The 16,817-nt window shown below is 39.8% G+C and overlaps 1 protein-coding gene across 4 annotated transcripts in view; it reads right to left on the reverse strand.

The window, feature by feature from the left end:
- Positions 1–15,105, reverse strand: part of ACSL4 (acyl-CoA synthetase long chain family member 4) — a 75,570-nt gene extending 60,465 nt beyond the window's left edge. For 3 of the 4 annotated variants that reach the window (XM_061179494.1, XM_061179493.1, XM_061179495.1), the window contains exon 1: positions 14,880–15,104. The gene's annotated coding sequence lies outside the window, so the exon portion shown is untranslated. Of the gene's footprint in view, positions 1–14,879 lie in introns of all 4 variants that reach the window. The other variant, XM_061179492.1, reaches the window with a different exon arrangement.
- Between the last annotated feature and the right edge of the window lie 1,712 nt (positions 15,106–16,817).

A 16,817-nucleotide genomic window follows, 5' to 3' on the forward strand; every position in this document is an offset into this window, starting at 1 on the left:
TGATTTCCCAGTTAAATCTTTCACTCTACGTGTGTATGCCTCCTCACATCTGAGATACATAGGCGTGCGTCCTCTCATACACTGACAAGCTTGAAATTAAACACAAGAGGGGCCACATTCTGGCAGAGTACAGATTTTACTCCCATTCTGGGTAGGAATCATGACTTCATAAGCAGAGCGAATAAGTCTGCTCAGTATGTTTACACGTATGATTTCATGTCTCACATTCCAAGGCCTTTACTTAAATAAGGATATCACAGCAAAATTATATGACTAGTGTAGCGCTCTGATTCTTATCAGCTGGGCTAAATGAAACCCGTTACTGCAACTGGCACAGACGGAGAAAAGAAAAGGAAGGTGAGACCATAAACATGGGAGAACAGGAAAGAAAGAAAAAAGTGAAAGTAGAGGTGAGAGCAACATCAGCTGCTCGTCTACAAGGTACCACTGGGTGGCGCCAGTGCCCCTCGCTATCCAATACAGATACAGAACCAGGAGGCAGAGCCATCAGTCAGCCTGTATTTTCCAGAGCTTCGGCTGGATGCTCAGAAGTCTATTTTCAACATGCTGATGGACAGATGCAATTCACCGGAGTTCAAGTTCTCTGCATATGTCATCAACATAGGCATAAGTCTTAAGGATGCTGTGTTTATCAGAGACACCTGGAAGGTGATTTGTCAACATTTTTGCCTGGTGAAATGTTTCAGAGTCAGCTCACCATTCTAAATGCAGAGATTCTCAGTAGAGTGAGAGGCCAGGGGTTCTCCGTGGAGTGAGAACGGAGGAAAGGGATCAGAATGACCTAGAAAGCTTTTTTAAACTATTAGGTTGAACCATATAAAATTGCCAATAGTCAAAAAGCTGTTACATACAAAAACATAGCAATTTCAAATGGTTCAACCTAATACACACATATTTAGAATCACTGGGTTAATGAGCCATTGTAACTGATAAGAGTGTCCTATTTTTCAGGTTTGTTGGGGGGAAAATGTTGAGAACACACGCATAGTTTGGCCTTAAATCATGAAGAATTAAGTGAACAAAGAAATGGAAACAAAATAACAGGACAGGGAATTCCCCGGCAGTCCAGTGGGTAGGACTTGGCGCTTTCACTGCCGGGGGCCTGGGTTCAATCCCTGGTCAGGGAACTAAGATCCCTCAAGCCACTGGCACGGCCGAATAAATAAATAAATAAATAAATAAGGATAGGGAATAGATTAAACTATATTAAAAATAGCAGACATGGGAAAATGTTCACCAAAAAAATTAAATGCTATATTAAGTGTAAAAAAGCAAATTACAAAACGGTATATAAAACACATTTTGTTTTTTAGGGGAATCCACAAAGGTTTGGGGGATATGGAAGGATATATACTAAAAAATCTCAATAGTTGTCTCTGCGTAGGGGGACGACCCGTACTTTGTTTTGTTTTTTTATCCATACATGTTTTCTAAAATAAACATGTATAACAATTTTGGATCCTGGAACAGGAAAAAAATTAAAGACTTTGGTAGTAAAACTAGGGAAATCCAAATAAATTCTATAGTTTAGAGTACTGCACCAGTGTCTGTTATGTAAAATGTTAACATTAGGGGGAGCTGGGGAAAAATATCCAGGACCTCTGAACTATCTTTACAAATTCACTGTAAATCTAAAATTATTCCAAAATGAAACATTTATTTTAAAAAATAAGCCATGTATTAAGATCACATTTTTTAAATCCAGAAGAAAAAATCCATTTGGTTAAGAGATTCCTACATTTAAACAAGAATATGGTGGAATAAAACTTCTTTGGTAGAAAGACGTCTTGGAAGAAGCTATGCCTTCTAGCATGACAACCGAAAGTTGTAAAGACTTAATGACATATGCAGTGACTTTCATAATATGAAAGTGATGTTATCCTATTGGGCATAGGCTCACTGAAGCAGGAAACAAACGGTTGAGTCTCTATTTTCTTTGGTTTTGTAATCATCACTGCTGAAGACTAACCACCATAAGGACATTTGAGGGAAATAATTAAAAATAAGTATAGCCAGTAACCACCCTTTTCATCTGTAATATTTTTAAAAATTTAGTTTCCCAAATCCTGGGCAGCTACAGGTACATGCACATGCATTCGTTCAAGAAAAATTCAATGAGCATTTACCAAGCCCACTCCTTCTGGAACTTACTGTTCAACAGACAATATTTTAAGAGGACATGAGACTAACATAGAGAGCAGACATATACGTAGAATAGGAAAGGAGGCATACCCATGAGCCAACCCTCAACCCTATAATAATAGCCCAACCAGACTTTTTTAAAAAGTTAATAATAATAGCTACCCTCTGGGATTATCCAGTTATACCTGTTAATGCTTAGGTACCAGCTAGCTTGCTCAAAATGGATTTTTTAAAATTTCCTTTAAATATTGGGGCAAGGAAAATTATGCAAAGCCTGAAAGTGAGGTTCTGAAAAGGAATAAAGGAAAGGACAATGCAGAGCTAAAAACACAAACAGAAAACTAAAAGGTCTGGATCAATTTCATCTGCAGACTACTATCCACCTGTTACAAACAGGTTATAACCTTCTGGCTATAATCCTCCTCCAGCAAGCATAAAATTTGGAATAGGTTAGTTCCACTGCAGAACACACCCAAGGGAGGTTTCCTTACTTGTAGGTTTCCTTACTTGTAGGTTTCCTTACTTGAGTATTGACAGTGTGTCAATATAAGGCACTTTTGCAGAAGATGAGATCCAAAACAAGAATTTCAAAAACAGATTTAAAGAGAAGCACCAGTGTACTAAAAACTCCCCAGCAGAGCAGAAGTCTTTTTCCCATCTCAATGAGACACTGTTTAAGGAAGGGGAGTTATGTGTCCCCATAAAAAGGTCAGCCAAGAAACTTGCTATAACTTCCAACAGTGTTGGTATTTCCGACCAGCAGATATCACCCATTTATCCCTAAAGCATTTAACTTCCGCTGTATCTACAATGGGTAATTTGCCTTTAAGACATCCCTTTGCAGTTATTTCTGTGAATAGTTAAGCGAAAATACATCATCTTTAAATTAGGTTATAATTCAATCCTCCTGGAAGCATCTGCAAACAATGTGAGCAGCAGTAAAAGGTAAAGGCGGTTCGCTTTCTCATGTACTATACGGGGCAACCTGCTGCTTACTCTTCTTCAAAAGCAAAACTAAGGTCAACACAGAGGACGTTCTGAAAACAAACGTTCTCTGTTAAGCATACATCTTGAGGCCTGATGGTTGTGTGACAGCAACAGGCCAGATTTTTAAAGAATAAGAAAAGGGATTATCAGAATGCTTCCAGCACCTCGATCTTATGGTTTCCAGGGTTGCTATGCCTGAAAGTAGAAGAGAAAGGCATTGAGGTTCGGCGCCTGGTGCCAAGTCCAGGCAAAATCCTGATCTTTCATCAGCAATGGGGTATTGCCGGTAAAAGCAAGAAAAAAAAAATTTTTTTTTTTAAACAAGGTCTAGCAATCGCAGGACATGGCCCCAGATCTGGCCAAGTACCAAACTCAAATTCTAAAAGTTTAGCTCATTCCACAGAACAATTTTATGCAACCCAAATATGTAACTGTATGACTTTGAAACATCATTGATTTTCTTTCACACAGGAGGCAGAGGTCAGCAGCAGAGGCAACCAATCTAAGAATTGATTTTCCATCCTAAACAGACTCCTAATCACTCCTCTCAAAGCAGAAGAAACATTTTCTCATGATCTCATGACAAAATGTTATGACATCTAGAAGAGACCAGACAAATAAAATGACCTTAGTGTCACATTAGCTAGGAATGATGCAAAATTAAAGAAATCAACTCTTGGTTGAAAAGCAATTCTTTCAGCCAAAATTAGCTGCTTCAAAATGAGTTGCTTGCATCTCATCAAAGTCATTAAAGTAACATACATGTGTTTCATAACAACAATCCTGTCTTTGGAAAAACAGAGTTTTGACTCACTTTTGCAGATTTCCACCGGAGACTGTGATATCAGATTAAACACTGCAAGGCTTCTCAACACACTCTTAGCTTAGGGACCCAATAGGCTACAGCTGGTTTTTTAAATATGTCTCTAAAGGACAAACTGGAGTTGAGATTCCGAGTTTTCAAAACTCAAGGTACGCTCTGGCTAGAGACCATATGTTCATGGCCAAGTCTCACTCCTTTGATCATGCCCTAGTATAGCACTGACCTCCTATTTCCTGTGGGCAGTGCCCTAAGCAACATGACCCTTCAATCAAAGGCAGGGAGGGAGGTGGTCAACAGTCTTCCTCAGTTGAGGACAGTTAGAAGCTAGATTGTATGGAAGCACTTTCTCCCTAAGAGGTTAAAAAAAATCCCTAAAATCTTTAGGGTTAGGGGCTTTTTGAGAAAAAGATCAGTTGTCTGAAAGTTAAGTTAGGAACGACTCTCCCATTGCACCACATGTACTATATCACTGCAATCAGAGGCCAATCACTCCACACAAACATTTCATATAACCAAATAACAAAGGCTCAAATGCAGGGTATCACTGAGACAAGACAGAGATTGGGAAGCTATCTGAACACTGCAATATTCTTCCCCCAAGAGCCAGGTAGAATATTCTTCTACCTTTGCAGAGCCCTTATGCTTACAGTGACTCCAGAATGACCCTACTGAGCTAGGATTCAAGGCAGCCGGCAGGGCAAGTACAAGTATCTTTTTAACCCTAATGAACACTTTGTACTTCTGGGGTTGAGGATCACCCCTCATTCAATTCTACTCAGTCCTAAAAGAAAGGTGTAAAAGTGAGGTTGGGGGGCTTCCCTGGTGGCGCAGTGGTTGGGACTCCGCCTGCCAATGCAGGGGAAATGGGTTCGAGCCCTGGTGCAGGAAGGTCCCACATGCCGTGGAGCAACTAAGCCCCTGCGCCGCAACTACTGAAACCCACGTGCCTAGAGCCCGTGCTCCTCAGCAAGAGAAGCCACCGCAATGAGAGGCCGGCGCACCGCAACGAAGAGTAGGCCCTGCTCGCCGAAACTAGAGAAAGCCCGCACGCAGCAACAAAGACCCAATGCAGCCAAAAATAAATAAATAAATAATAATTTTTGAAAAAAAAAAAAAAAGTGAGGTTGGGGAACTCCATTTCAAAACATGGATTAAAAAAGGAGGTGGGAGATTCACCAGGGAAGTTTCCATTTTGCAGTTGTCTTTTCTAAAATTACTTGTAAAGAAGTAAATTCTTTGGGGGATACTTCCTAAAGAAAGCTACTCCCTTACTAACAGTTTAATATTCAACAATCTCTTGGTGATCAAGAGAATATTAAAATTAATGTAAATATGTGCATAAATTAAAAACCTGCTTCCACATAAAAACCCGGGCCTTTATACTTGACACTAAAAACAAAATCTAAGCAAAGGAATCCAAAAATTTCTGGTGGAAAATCTGTGTTATATAATGTCCTTACGAGTTCATTCTGCTTAAAAATGTATAATGTGTAACTATATTTGAATGAATATGCTAATACTGACATTTCTTTCTATTGGGGGAAATAAACACTACACAGCTTCCCATCTCCAGGTTGCTATAATTCACCAAACAGTGAGTCTGAACCATGACTTTTCTAGTTTCCAGAGTATGGAAACCACCTGCTTCACAGAAATTCTAACCTACTCCTGTAAGGAAGTGCCTGGGCACAAACGGAATCCCAAATATTTCACCAAAGGCTTTAAACCATCCTAAACTAACCTTGCACCAAATCCTGAAGGTCTCTGTGGTTCCAAGTACAAGAATACCATTATCCTAGCCTGCTTTTCTCTTTTCTGCTCTATTTGTCTGAAACACATTCATCTGACAGTTGTTTATGGCTAGTTCTGCCCAGTTCTACCCCTCAGTCAAGTGATGATTTTTCAATTACTCTTTTAAGCTATGTCTCAACTTAGTATCTTCAGTGGTCATGGGGAACATAGCATCTTTTACTTGGATGCATCCCATGAGATACTAGTGCTAGTTCTGTCTTCTCTTCTGTTTCCAAAGCCATAACTGAACTTTAAGCTCATTCAACCAAGTTCCTGTTTCCTGTCTGCGGGAAATGTTCAGCTTTCAGTTCATTTGAGAAGCAGAAATGACTAACATATTCTGAGAATAACGAATGATCACCATCTCAGCGGGAGCAGCTCTGCCCATTTCTGCGGGCTTTCCCTGATGACTCATCACTCGGGTACCCCCAGGGGAGTGGTCCTTCAAAACCCTATCATTACTTTTTTTTGTAGTATTAAAATGCTTTAGGCACATATTGAAGGTAATAAACAGGATACCTAAGAGAAAACAGGTATTTCACCATGCCTTCCACTGCCTTAACTTCTTAACAACCACTAGAAGCCACCATAAATATTTCCAATACCTCTGTTAATAGCCTCATCTCACATGTCCCTGTCATTAATCAAGTGAGAAATGGGAAACCTCTATTCTGACTCCCACATAAAATCTGCTAACTTCACAGCGCCTATGAAAGAAAAATCCTCTTGCTGTGAAATCAATTCCAGAAAGGCCAAAATGCACAAGATGCACAGCCTTGGAGAGCGGCGATGCTATTTCAATCGTCATAACAAAAATATGAGTAGCTATGCTGGGCCATCACATTAACACCATTGTCTACAAGGTAGAATCTTCTTTTATTAAATACTCTATTGAATTCATCATAAACTAAGGTCTTTTCACCTCTAAGTCCCACAGCGTAAACCCAGAAAAGGTTATAATGAGCCTACGGCGGATGTGCTTAATAAATGCTTCTAGAGGACATGTGAGCAGAATACGTACATACCTGCCCAAATCAAACACAGTTCTCCTAATGTTCAATTTTATATACTATAGACTGAGTTACCATAGACAAAGATTCATGTTGCCACAGAGACCTAGGTTTTCTTTACTTTTATAAGTTGTGAAAGAACACAACTAAGCCCACACATTTACCAAAAATTAGAGCGGCTGGTTTTTCTTTGAACCAAAATAACTGTTCAAGCTCAGTTTTAAAATCTTCATTAAAACCAAACTCCACCCAAAAGATTCCTAATGACATTTTAATACATTGCACTTATACATCATTACTAGTAACTACAATTTAAACAACATGTGCATAAATTCCAAACAGAACTGAACTGGTTTAACATTGAGGATTTTTTAATTCCTTGGTTATTTACTTTTGGTGGTCATGACTTTAAGATTATACTTTGTCCTAGAAACCAGTTATTTTAAGTAGAACACTACATTTACATGGCACAGTGTTGTTCTTTTTCCCACTAAGATGTCTTTTTCACTTATTCAGAGTTACCGAACGTGAAAGATGCTCACAGTATAGAGTCAAGTTAAAGGAAGCAAATTACAAATCGGTATGCACAGTAAGAACCCATTTTTGTAGAAAGAAGATACATATGTTTGCACACATGCATGTATGTGTGCACACATGTGCATGCAAGCATCCATACATGTGTGTACACAAACGTGTCCCCAAAAGTTGACAATAGATCTCTCTGGGTATGGGATTATAGTGCTCTTATTCTTCTTTATACTCATATTTTCAGTGCAGAAAATTTAGACAATACAAATAGTACTTTAACAAAGGGAGAAAAACTACCTGAGTGCTCTCTAAATACAAGGCACTCACTCCATTTCAGAATCGCATTGTAATTATCCTCCAGTGTGTAATGTTACATATGATGAATCTGTATAATTACTATCAAAATAGTAATCATAAATTAAAATGCATTGTAGAATTGTATACGGTAAAATGTATAAGTATCTCTATACTGCCTTCCTCTAACACCACTCCCTTTTGCCCTAGAGATAACCATTTGTGGTGCATATCAATCACACTTTTTTGTATTATCCATTCGCATGGTAAGGTTTTGTTCTTTTAGATAAGTGGAATCATGGTATACGGACTGTTCTATAACTCCCTCCTCTGCCCCCCCCACCTTTAACAACATATTTTGGAACTCCTATGTCAGTTTATATAGGTCTGAAGGGTTTCTTTCCTTTAATAGCCCCATGTTATTCCATAGAACAGCATGTCATTATTTAAATCATTCCCCTTCTGATGGACATTTAGGTTGCTGCCAAGTTTTCACTGTTATGACCAGTTTCACTGCATTGAAATCTTGTATGCATCTTTATACAAATGTGCAGATATTTCCTTAGAATAGCTTCCTACAGAATTGCTGGGTCAAAATATATGCATATTTAAAAAATGAGAGGATTTTGGTACTCTCTATCAAAAAGCTACACAATTTGCACTCTCATTAACAGTGTATGAGAGTGCCCATTTCTTTCAAAAAGTGGATATTATAGTTTTTGCCAATGTATTTGGTAAAAAAAAAAAAAAAAAAAGGTTTTCATTTCCCTAATTACTAGAATGAATTTGAGTATCTTTTCTTTTTTAATCATCATTTCAATCTCTTCTTATATGAAAGGCCAATTCATAACCCTGTGCCACTTTTTCTAACAGGTGCCTTTTTCTTATTGATCTGTAGGAGCTCTTTACATATCATAGATATTACACAGTAGAAACCTTTTTATCTAATGTTATTTGGAACACTTGATTAGCTAATTGAAAAGGTCAACTAAGGTGAACAGTCATAAGAAAATATGCACACGACAAACATTTCATTTTATCTTCATTTTATCAGTGGTAAATGTACACTTGTTCATCAAACTTTTGATAAAGGGCCAAGAAGCCAAGACCTTTCTTTAACTCCAGGCCCACGGACTGTAAGGAAATTTAATTTGAATTCTTAGATAATGTAGAACTTCAAAGAACTTAAAAGACACTTGCAAGGAACTATGAGTAGAGAACACTTCAGATTTTTATATTTATTTTATATAAATCTTTTATCGTTGTCTTACCCACACCTAATTATACAGTAATAACTTGCTTTCATCAACTCTTTCCAAAGCATACCATTTGTTTTGTTATAATAAACCTATCCCCCAGCTTCAACAATTATCTATACATGCTGAATTTTATTTCTTTCACATCTCTATGCACTCCGTACCTCAACCCCCATATAATCTGAAGCAAATACCAGATATCATATCATTTCATATGTAAATTTTCAGTAAGAACTTCAATTCCCCACTACTCAGACTGTATCACATTATAAAATATGAAAATAAATTACATATTTACAAAAACAAGAACAACGAGCATATATAGGTTCAGTAATAAAAGCATCTGTTGTACTGGTGGGTCCACAAGCCTGGCTTACCTGAGACCAACCGACTAATAGCAAGTGTTCAGTGCACAGTGTATTTTACAAAAGAAATGAGTATCATTTAATATGGTGAGTCAGTTAAGTAGAAGTCAACAAAAGCTTCCACTGCATATGTAGAAGTTATTTTCCCCCAGTCTGTCATATGCCTTTTTAACTTTGTTATGGTGTCTTGAGCTTTCCAGAAATTTTAAAAATATATACTTAGATGTTTAAAATACATCCTTAATGTATCTTTGTGTATGATGTGAGGCTGAGATCCATTTCTTTCCAAATATACAGCCCACGGTGCTAACTCAATTTCCATTTTCAACATTACTTGTAGGTAGGACATTTAGAAGAACTAAAGTATGAACTTCTAAGTTACGAAAGGAAGCTGTGCAAACAAAATAATAAACCAACAGTCTTAAGGTCAGCTTGATAGGCTCGAACTACTATGTATTTAAAGATCACAGAAGTTTGGGGAGCAGGAGCAACAGTACTGCCATACCTGGCTCCGTCATTACCACTCTGGCTCACAGCAGGCTCTCCAAAGGACATCGCAACTGGATAGGCCTGCTTCTGAATCTCACTATTTGCCATACTTGTAAATTGACATTCACACTGAAATACCCCACACTTGACGACAACAACAACAAAATCAACCTTCCCAACTCTCTATCCATTCCTTAATGCTGCTCCTAGACCACAGTGCCTTCAGACTTAGTTAAAGAAAATGAATATACTGTTCTGAACCACAATTTCCCATGGAAATATACCTAAAAGATACTAAAAGTCAAGGTAAAGTTTGTCAAATTTCCTTTATAACATAGAGACTCAATAATTTTTAAGGTTGCTTTATCTCTGGGCAAACTTTTTGGGTAAAATTTACCAGAGAGTAAATTGGCTTTTAGGGCCATAAGTTCTCTGTTTCAACTCTGACATTGTATTTTGAATGCAGCCAGACAATACATAAATGAGTGGATGTGCCTGTATGCCAACAGAAATTTATTCATAAAAACAGGTGGTGGGCAGGATTTGGCCACCAGCAGTATTTTACCAGCCCTTGTCTTATACCAATGATTGATCTTTTTCAAATCCACTACCCTGGCTATACACTTATTTGAGCAAATATGGCGACACTGAAGGAACAAGTAATAATTTCAGTACCACCTTACAGAAATGAATACTCTAAAAATCGATCACTAAGCTCTTCCTGTAAGTTCTCATAATATGAGCACATATATTTTTCAAAATATAACACTGTAAGTCACCTTAAAACTAGTGCTTATTTTAAAAGATAATTAAAATGAACATTAAGTAGCTACTATAAAAGAAAAACATGCAGTCTAGACAGACAAATTCAACAGTCTTCTATTCACTATTCTGAGTAGCAAAAGCCTACTAAATCTATCATCATATTCGCAACTTCACTACTTAAAATGCAGAAGCACACTTTCAAAGTACATTTAAATGAGAACACGATTTTTTTTCTTTGGACTACTTACCACAAATGTTGATTAGAAACTATACAGTTTTGCCAAAATATTTTAAAATTAGAAAGTGAAACCAAAAATCTCCTTGGCATATGACGTGTCTACTTAATTTTAAAATATTAATTTTAATGTTTCATTTGACTGCCTGGTAAGGCAGAAATTATATTTTAAGGCACAAAAGGATGGCAGCCATTTTAATATAGTGAGAGCATGTATGAGTATGTACACACACTGTAAGCCATCAAGACCACTAGTTCGAAGAATACATCTGAGCTCCAGGATTGCTCAAAGAAAAAAATATTCACACTGCTTACAGAAGTACTGGATGTTATACAGAACAGCAAGGAATAAAATTAAATAACAAAGGTACATAAGACCCCTTGACACCAAAGGCATGATCCATAAAAGGAAAAATTGATAAACTGGACTTCATCAAAATTGAAGATTTTTGTTCTGCGAAACTTCCCCGTGAAGACGACGAAAAGGCAAGCTGCAGGATGGGAGAAGATATTTGCAAACCATGTAGCCAACAAAGCACTAGTATTAAGAATATATAAAGAACTCTCAGAACTCAACAGTAAAAAAAAAAATCCAACTAGAAAATGGACAAAAGACATGACCACACATTTCACTGATGAAAATACAGAGATGGCAGATAAGCACATGAAAAGATGTTCAACATCATTAGCCACCAGGGAAATGCAAATTAAAACTATGCAAGATATCACTACATACATATCTATCAGAATGGCTAAAATAAAAAATAGTGACAACACCAAGTGTTAGCAAGGATGAGCACCATTCATGCATTGCTGGGGCACGGGCGGGGGTATGTAAAATGGCACAGTCACTCTGGAAAGCAGTTCGGCAGTTCCTTATAAAACTAAACGTGCAACTACCATACGAACAGCAATTGCACTCTTGGGCAATTGGAAATTTATGTTCATACAAAAACCAGTACACAATTGTTCATAGGAGCTTTATTCGTAATAGGTTACAAAATACGGGAAATAGCCAGATGTCCTTCAATGGGTGAACGATTAAACTATAATACATCCACAGCATGGAATACAACTCAGGAATGAAAAGGAACTATTGATACAAGACACATTCCCTGCATGAATCTCCAGGGAATTACACTGAGTGAAAAAAAGTCGATCTCAAAAGATTACATATCACATGATTTCATTTGTATACCATTCTTGAAATGACAAAATTATAGGCAAGGAAAACAGATCAGTCGTTGCCAGGGATCAGGGAGGGAGGGAGATGGCTGTGGCTATAAAAGGGCAACATTAGAGACCTTTGGGGTGATGGAATTGTTCTGTATCTTGACTGTGGTGGTAGTCACACAAATTTACACATATGGTAACACTGCATAGAACTAAATACACACACGCAAGTGAGTGGATGTAAAACTGGAGATCTCTGAATCAGGTGGATGGCCTGTATCTGTCTCAATTTCCTTGTGACATTATGCTACAGTTATGCCAGATGTTACCACTGGGGAAAATTAAAGGGGATTATTTTTATGATTGTATGAGAAGCTACAACTATCTTAAAATAAACAGTTAAAAGAGAAAGGAAGAAAAAGAATATATAAGACCAGCCAATAGCAGGAGTGGAAAAAATAAAGCTTTCATTTTTGCTAAAGTCTCAATAACTGAAAGTCAAGGAAAGAAAAAAAAAAAAATAAAGGAATGCCAAGAAGAGAGTCTACAGGCTACAATTAATACAATCATCTCCTCCTCCCCTGGGGAGCCTTAACTTCCCCAGGATTTTGCTTCTGTCCCTGATTTGACTGTTGTTAATAAAAATAAACTGACATAAAAACTGTCTCTCCAAAACTCCCACCATCATCACCTCCATCCTGGACTATAAAACTAAACCTTGCAGGGTAAGGATTGTCTTCTTAACCATCATATCCTAGTGGCCTGGCACAAAATACGTGACAGATGGAGGAACAAGATAAGTTGAATGAACGAACAAATGAATGAATGACTGAGATGCCTGCATAGTCTTTTCAAGCGCCTAGCCAATTACAGTTACAAGGCAGTATGTATACATTCCCGTACAAATTTCTTAAAAGCCCTGAATGTTTAAAAAAAAAAAAAGTGTGGTATGCACACCCTTCACTTGCAAGCCTAAGTTAGCAATACCTGACTTTTGTAAAATGCTTCCCAATTTATAGACTTCCACATATAGTCATTCATTTGATAAGGATGAATTAAGAATTATGCATATATAGATTGGAACTAGTGTAAGCAGATCTTTCAGAAAAACGTTCTAAATAACTAAGGATTTACCTTAGCTTATTTTAACTAAGGATTTACGGCACAGCCTTAATGCAAATTGTGAGATATATATATATATATGTATTTTTCAAATTGGGGGACTTATACGGATTATTCTGCCAACATCAAGACCCTTTGACAGATGCAAAAATGAAGAGAGGTTAAGTGACTTATTCAAGGTTATACCATCAGCTAGCACTGGAACTGGCACCTGAGCCTCTCCGGAGTCCCAATTCATTTCTCTTCTCACTGAATTGGGCAAGCCTCTCCTTTCTCCACCCATCCCACCCCTACCCAAAACACTCAAACAAAAATCTTAATCTGAATCGCTTATTTTTAAAATAGGGGTTTTAGGGGGAAAATTGAATTTATTCAAGATGCTAATTGTTGCATTACACCTTCTGTGGATTTTTAGGTGTCAAATTACTTCTCCTATCAGAACAATAAGGTACTTTATTCTGTGGTGCGAGCAGACTAACAGTTTAATGTTTCATCCTCCACCTAAATGGCAGAGAGGGTGTTAATTATTACAGGAGTCTTACAAGTCTCACACTTCTTTTCAATCGAAAAGATGAGCTATATTACAATCCAAGGAAGAGGCCTCACACTATTAAAATCTTGACTGATATGCTCATTGACAGTACAGTCATTGGATCTCTGCTTACAGCCTTATGTATCAAGAGCAGTTAAAACTATTTGTTAGGGGCAATATAAAAGAAAAAGTAACGTGACAAGCAACTACCGGGAATTGAGGATTTCATCAGGTTAAATCTCCGTTATGCTGCAACACGTTACTAAGCATGAGTTTAGAGGTCCTAGAATCAAAACACTAGAAGGAACCTTCGTTCAACATCCTCATTTTTGTAAATGAGGAAACTGAGGCGTTGATTAAACCATTAACCAATAAAGCAGACTGCTTACTTTTTCAAAGGGATTCATTTAAATGCCATTTCGCCCTTATTCTCCATCTCGCCGTTTCTTAGAGGGATGATTTTTTTTTTTAAGGTGAAAAGAACGATTAGAGCAAAGTCATTTCAAGAGGGTGAAAAAAAAATGCCTTTGAAGGAGGAGATGGCTGGAGTGAAGAGAAGAAATGACGTCTTATTTAAAATATGTAACCCCTTAATGGGGGTTAGGCAGTGAATCATATTCTCCTCGATTCTTCTCTGTGCTATTGACATCGACCACAGTTCTTTTCTGTAGGGCAATCGAATGAGAGGAAGAGGAAGTGAATAAAGCTGATGCTAAATATACAGCACCCATGGAGGACAGGGATGTAGATAGGTAGAACAGGAAAAAATAAGAGCATGTTTCTGCTAGAAACCAGCCGTTTTTCTAACCTACCGAAAGATACGGAAGCTAAGAGGATATCGGAAGCTAGGGCATCCCTCAAATTCGAAGGGCGGATGCTTCTAGGACCAGAGAGATCCCCTAGCTCTCAGATATAGAGAGACTCGAAGGGGACAAAATGGAGTTGAGGTCCAGGAGCGCCCTAAAGGTCGTTTGGAGGTCTGGCGAGCCCTTGATGTGCTCATTTGGAAAGGGTCATGGCAAAGCCTAGTACCCCGATTGGGAAGATGCTTTTGGCTCTCGGAGGGCGGTGAGCGGCAGGAAGAGGCAGGCCAGGGTCTCGAGGACCCCAGACCTCAGCAAAGGAGATGATACCGGGACCTCGGGGATCTTCCCGGCCCCGGAGAAGGCGGGAGGGTAGAACGCCCGGGCTCCAGAAGAAAGCGAGCGGATTCCGGTAATGGAAACGTCCCCTCAACCTCCTCCGGGCTCAGGTGTGGGACGACAGCTTGGCCGGAGCGGGGGCCCCGGCACAGCGACAGGGCAGGGGTTGCCGGGGCAGGAGCCACGCCGGCTGGGGTTACTCACCGGAGGCGCTGCCTGCGGCGTCTCCGCAGCCGGCCAAAGCTCGACACGCGAGAGGCTGGTGGAAAGGAGCCGCGTGCCCGCTAGCGCTGGGGCGAGGAGGGGCGCGCCACGGAGGCCGGAGAAAAAGCCGCAGCGGCGCGCGCACACACGGAGGGCCGGCGGAGGAGAAGGCGGAGCGAGGCGCAGCGCGGCGCGGGCCCGGAAAAGACGCGCCCGGAGGGGCGGGCGGAGCGGGGGGCGCGCGGTGGTGTGGCACAGCCGGCCGAATCGCCGGCGAAGGCGCGCTCGGCCCACCCACGCTCCCGCCTCCGCTCACCCCGACGTCAGCTGAAAAGGAGGGCCCGAGCGGGCCGCTAGCGGCGGGGAGGGGTGTTCGGTGTGCTCCGGGGGAGCTGAGCCCGCTAACGGCTCCCCGCGGGCTCACCGCAGGGTCCAGCTCCAGTCCCCGGGGCCGGGTGATTGAGCGTGTTTTCGGGAGGTCCGGGCGCCTGATTTCAGCGAGGTGCAGAATGGACCCACTCACGCACCTGCGCTCGCTTCCCAGGACTCCGCCCCAGAATGAAAGTTCCCCTCGGGACGTCTTCCAGCTGCCCTTTCAAGATATTCATCTTGGGACTTCACTGCTCTTCCTATAGAGAGAGATCTTAACGTTCTTTGCCTAAGACATCCTGCTTCTCCAAGCCCCAGCTAACGCCTCTCTTCCCTTTATCTCGCCTCTCACTGCGTTAAGACCCCATCCAGCCATCCCCACTTATGAAATATCACAAGAATGCAGGGTTTTCACTTAATGCCTTGCATTTCCACCATGGTATAATGGCAAAAGAGCTCATAACTGATAAGGAAATGTCACCGCAGCACTATGACATCTTACTGGCCCCGATTGTTGCTTCTGAGCCAGTCCTACAAATACTGTTCCTAAGAGATTCAAGAAATTGTTGTTAAAAATAAAATGCTGGCGAACTGTCTCGGGGTTTCAAAAGAGACAGACCATAATTGCAAATGAGCCACGACAAACTGCCAAGAATATATCACCAAAAGAAAGAAAATGCCAGTATGCTTCCAGTTGTCTGATGCATGATGGAGGACTAGCTTCCTCTTCTTGCTAGGAATGGACATGTCATTTCACTTGCTGTTTTGTATTTTCCCATAGAATTACTGGAGGTAACAACGTGTGTGTTTGTGTGCGTGTGTGCGTGTGTGTGTGTGTGTGTGTGTGACCACCTCAGATTACAGGCTAGAGTTGTTCTTAGACTTTAGTATGCATCTGAATCATCTGGGGTGATTGTTAAAATATGGATACCTGGATCTGAGCAGGGCTGAGAAATATGAATCTTTAACAAGCATCTCAGGTGACACTGTACGTGGTTGGAGGCCCACAGTTGGAGAGCATAGAGCTACAGCCTTTGTATGTTACTTCTTTGAAGTGGGATTACTCATCCAATTTCCAACAGGCCCACCCACTTATATATAATATGCCTATGAATTTTGCTATGGCAGTCACATAACTTCCTTTTTCGAGATTGACCTAGAAAGTTCAGGACTTCAAACAACAAGTTTAATTGTCATGTTTATTTACAAGATCTTGTTGTAATGCCAGAAATAACTAATCATTTCTCAGCTATATAATTCACTGGGTACCTATAGTGACAGAGCACTGTCATGTACAGTAGGGTTAACACAAACGAAATAAAAGAAATGATCATCCCTGCCCTCAACAAACTTAGTGTCTAGTGGTGGAATTAAAACACAGACACAGAACAGACCCAGTGTAGCACATAAATCAGACCAAAATGAAAAAGAACACGTAATGAAAGAGTACTCTTGTCAATTTCCTTTACTAGCAGTCACTGAACCCAGACCTTTTCAATTAGGTAACTTCCTCTGAACACTGAGTCAGTCCTAGGTTACTGAAGTTCCTCCAACTTTACGAGGTATAAA

This window comes from Eubalaena glacialis, chromosome X (genome assembly GCF_028564815.1).
Source record: "Eubalaena glacialis isolate mEubGla1 chromosome X, mEubGla1.1.hap2.+ XY, whole genome shotgun sequence".
Classification (NCBI taxonomy): domain Eukaryota; kingdom Metazoa; phylum Chordata; class Mammalia; order Artiodactyla; family Balaenidae; genus Eubalaena; species Eubalaena glacialis.